Genomic DNA, 5,351 nt, shown 5'->3' on the forward strand with positions numbered 1-5,351 from the left:
GTAATGGCTGCAAATTTGTTACTAAAGGCAAAAGGGATGACAAAATGTTTACGTTGGATGCATCTATTCCGGCATTGAAGGCAGCCATGTTTGCCCATGATGATGGAGTTGTGTGGGATGTTGAAATTTGGCATAAACGTATTGGGCATGTAAATGTTCAGAAGCTTAAATCTATGCAACAAAAATAGATTGTACTTGGGTTACCTAAGTTCAAATACAATGATCTTGGACATGTATGCTTTGCTTGTCAATTCGAGAAATAACAAGGTTTCCTTTTATGAGACATGTGAGGAACAGTTCTTGTCCATTGCAGTTAGTACACTCAAATGTATGGGGTCTGTCTCATAATGCTTCTTTTGATGGTGCTCGATATTATGTCTCTTTCATTGATGATTTCAACAATACACATGGTTGTACATTATGAAACACAAAGATGAGGTGTTTGATGCTTTTAAAGACTTCAAAAAGCATGTTGAAAATGAACTGGGCTATTATATCTCATGCTTAAGATCAGATAGAGGCGGAGAATACGTATCCAGAGAGTTTGACAGGTATCTTGCCAAATATGGTATAAAAAGACAACTTACTTGCAGTTATACACCACAGCAGAATGGTGTAGCAGAGAGGAAAATTTGTATACTTATGGAATCGGAAAGGGCAATGCTTAATAAAAAGAGTTTGCCAAGTGCTTATTGGGCTAAAGCAGTGATTACTGTTGTTTATGTGCTAAATACAACTAGTACAGTCGGGATTCATGATGTAACTCCCTATGAGAAGCTGTATTGGACACAAGTCTGACATTAGGCATCTTAAGGTGTTTGGTTGCATTGCTTACGTGCATGTTCCTAATGAAAGAGAAAGAAATTGGATCCAAAAGCTATCAAGAGTGTTTTTCTAGGTTATACACAAGACGAGAAGGCTTACAAATGTTATGTACCGTCCACTCATGAGACCTTGATCAGCAAAGATGTAGTTTTTGACGAGCTGGCTTCATGATATGGTAATCCTACTGCAATGGTTTGTGATGGATCAACCAGCACTACTAATGCTAAAAATTCTTCTTCAGCGATAAGTGGTCCTACATGTGATGCTTCATCTACAGTTAGTCCTTGGACAAGATGACTATGTAATTGTACTCCTACATCCACTGACATGGATATGTCAGGGTGAGGGGGAGATTGGATAAAAGAAAGGAAAAGATGTTTGATGATGTGACTGGTTTGCTTACAATAGGATATGAGTCACCTGGCAGTGATAGTTTGGACAATGAGTTGGGAATACCTTCAGTTATGACGTCGATTGTAAGGCATAGCATGTATGTGCCACCTCATGAGAGGAAAAAATAGCCCAATTTACAAAAATATGACAAGCTTTTAGCTTTTGAGTTTGCCTTTTACAAAAATAGGAAAAAAAGCTAATGGACGGTGCCCATAGAGTCTGGCACGCCCAACATAATGTCCCAAATAGAAATAACATATCCGTGCGCATAGGCGCATACAAAATAATAATAAATAATCAATATTGCCTCAATAGACATGACAAAATATAGGCGTGGCGCCTATCAAAATATAATCCATAGATCGAATACTCGCTAGACTCCAATGCTTTCCTCCGCCACTGCTGCTATCTCTACACATCAACTGAAGCATTCACAATCGTTAGTAAAATAATACAATTAAACCGACAAAAGTGAATACCTAGCAGTCTTCAGCTACATAAATAAATCAACTGGTTAGAAATAAATCCTAACCTTAATTTATTACGAGTGCGCACTCTAAACTCATAAATGTTTATTAATTTAATATGCATTTTGTGGAATCACCCGCTATGGAATCACCCATGTACACACTAAATTAATGAAACGCCCGAAAAGGACAGGCGTCCCCATCAACTTCTCGCACAAAGAATCCACTTTGTGTATGAGCCCCGATCATCTAAGTTTACGGAATCCATCGTGAAACCTCACGGAATCCACCGTGGCACGGAATCCACCGTGGAATATGCCTCCTAGCATCATACCCCCGGGGTGGGATAGCAATTGACCTCAATTGCTATTAGCTCAATGTGGAGCTAACAGAGTGGGGAAAGCATTTAAGTCTCTAGCGTGCATCCATTGTGCTTCCTCTACAGGATGGTTCTTAAATTTGACTAGATATCTAGAATACCTTCGGCCAGTTCTAGTGGTCATAAAGTCAGTGTCTATGATAGCTTCTGGTTCAAGTATTTCAGTCTCTTCCTCTAATAAAGGTGGGTTTTCATAAACAGAATGGACAGGTAATTGGCCTCTAAATGGTCTCAATAAACTAATGTGAAATGTATTGTGAATTTTCCAATGAGATGGTAATTCTAACTTGAATGCATTGTCATTAATTTTATGAATGATTCTAAATGGTCCATAGAATCTGGGAGCTAATTTGACAACTGGATGTCTATCTACACTTTGCATTATATCATTGTTGCCATAGACTATCTCACCAGGTGGACAGAAGCTCGAGAAACTCACAAAAATGATGCTAGGACCATGGCGAGGATTATTTGCGAGCAAGTAATCTCACGGTTCAGTTTTCCCATAGAGTTCGTCAATGACAAGGCACAAACTTCATTAATGAAGTAATTGCTCACTTGTTATCCACCTTCTTGATAATACATAGGAAGTCCTCACCGTATGATCCTCAAGCTAATAGTCAAGCTGAATCCATGATCAAGATCTTAGTGAATGTCCTATTAAAGATAGTCTCTACTTCACGCAGTGGCTGGGACAACAAGCTCATGGTAGCTTTATGGGCATATAGGATAGCCTACAAAACAGCCATAGGGAAAACCCCATTCAAATTGACGTACGAAACTAAAGTGATTCTACCAATAGAGTTCTTTATTCTAAGCTTGAGAGTAGTAGTCCAAGACATACTCTAATCTGTGAAAAGGCGTGACACAAGAGTTGTCTTACCAAACACATCAAACAATGAGACTTTGGGCAAGGAGACCTAGTCTTGTTGTACTCTGTTAAGGGACACAAGCAGAAGATGAAATTTAGGGGATTGGGACCTTTCAAGGTGCAATGTGGAACTTGAAACCCTAGAGGGGGAATGCACAGGCTTTTTCAATGAAAGTTGCATAAAAAATTATTACCCTCCATCACATCCACTTTAGGAACCTCTAATGGTAGAACCATCAATGAATGTGATAGTTGCAACCATCACCGAACTAGAGGAGAAGGATGAGGAAGCAAAAGTGCTAGCCTACCTATGAATAACCATGAATGCTCAAAAGGTGTACACTTTTGATGCACTAATTGATTAGGGAGCTGACTCAAATATCTTAACGTATGATCAATGGACCATCATGGATCAACCTCAATTTCAACCAACCAATGCAATACTCAACCCATTTTGGGGCAATCCTATCCACTCTTGGGAAAATGCAAAATAATGGTTTCTATTGAAACCGAGAGCCTACCCATCATCTTTTATGTGCTACCTAATAAGAAAAGTGTTGCTAAGGAATCACTATTAGGTCACATGTTCAAAAAACTGACGACAAAGCATCAACCGAACTCCAAAATTCTCAAACCAAGCTCACCAAACCCAACGATAATCCCAAGGTGGAACTAGCACATACCAACTTGTCCAATCCAACTCAAGCAAAGCCACCAATGGTAGGCCTTAAGCCATCACAGAAAAATGATGATCCATTCTTGAAGTGGCTTCCAACGTGTCCATGGAAACACAGGATGACTTACTAACATGCATCCAGAAATTGGACTCAACTTTCACATTGTTTGCTAGAAGTTATGAACGTTTCGAAATCGGCCTACTTAACAAACCCATAGTAAATTAGGTATATTCCTTGACATGTTCTTGGGAAGAATAAAAATCCATCTTCAGTAAGGCTCCACCATTGTAGAAGAGATGATTGCTGATGAAATCTCACAAGAATAGGCCTTAAGCTAATGCTTAATCACCTCCTACAGGAAGAGCAAAATTCCCATGCCACCATAGGAACTTGTTGAGCTCCAACAATTAGTTGAGTATGAGTCCACTTTCTTATGCAACTAGTATACTCTCCGCATTTCATGGGCTCAAGAGAATTATCAAATTGATGTGTCATGAAGACTTTCCAGTATGACACCCGACATATGAGGCCCCAACCTCATTTAGGGTATTATATGTGACAAGAAATTGGCCATTAGAGATGACAATATTATACATCCATACTTGGATAGAACATTAACTAAGGAGGAACTCCACCTTACAAGCCGAATCAACTCAGTTGACCTCACACGTGGGCATTCTTCCACAAGATATGGACTATCATGCGACACTAGAGTATAGCCCAACATTTTATGACTGGCTCATGAAAAATTAAGACACACCACGGATGCAGTAAAGGCCCTTACACCTTTACTTCCACAATCCTAGGAAGGATTTTCATCATTTCCAAGCGGAAGGGGGTAAAGTGGAAGAGGGTTAAAGTGGAAGGTGAATGAAAAATTTTGAAATAGGAGTTGAACTTCAAAGAAAAGAATGAATGGAATTTTCTTCTTTGTTTAGTAAAAATGTTCATTTAAGCTCTAGTGTAAAAGGTATGGATCGATTGATGTGGAAATTCTCATTTCGTGAATTATACATTTCATTATTTGATAGTATTTTTTCTAATCAATTTACTTCCATGCAAGAAATATCCTTTAAGGAGAAGTAATTGTGGGCTATCATGTGGTGACAGGAACCCAAATGGCAAGGGAGTAAGACAAAACCAACAGGCTTCCATTCTCTGAGGAGAAACATAGAAAATATGGCTTAGCCATGGAGATGCGCATATTCAACCAACTGAAATACTATAGCATCCACAACCCGGGGGGACTGGTGACATCTAAAGAGGCATTAGGTGCATAATAGAACAATGTAATCTTGCCCAGTACCTGGAGAAGATGGGACACGATATCGACCATAGCAAATGTAGTAAGTTCTTGAAGACCTTTGATGCCCAAAAGAAAAGTGACACAACAACAATCGAGCAGGTAGATGCCACCAAAAGGGTGGAAGTTGAACTTAGCCGAGAAATTGTGGAGAAGGCCTTGGGACTAGTGGACAAGCTGGAGAAGAGGCCCAAGAGAGATGTCTATGGGATGCTAGGAATTGACAAGAAGAAAGTCTATACAAACAACAAAATCAACGTGCCTGATATCCATAATCCCACCATCAAACTGCAAGCAAAGATGGTCCACAACCTATTCTCAAGTCAAAGGTATAACACCCTCATGAACAGAATAGGAGTGCCATTGCTTGAGAGCCTTGCAACAAATGCGTTGAACGAGGTAAATTGGAATGCCTACGTCTAAAAACAATCCACGC

The sequence above is a fragment of the Lygodium microphyllum genome, unplaced genomic scaffold (assembly GCF_053477565.2).
Source record: "Lygodium microphyllum isolate KBCC unplaced genomic scaffold, Lygodium_microphyllum_v1.1.10 scaffold_41, whole genome shotgun sequence".
Lineage (NCBI taxonomy): Eukaryota > Viridiplantae > Streptophyta > Polypodiopsida > Schizaeales > Lygodiaceae > Lygodium > Lygodium microphyllum.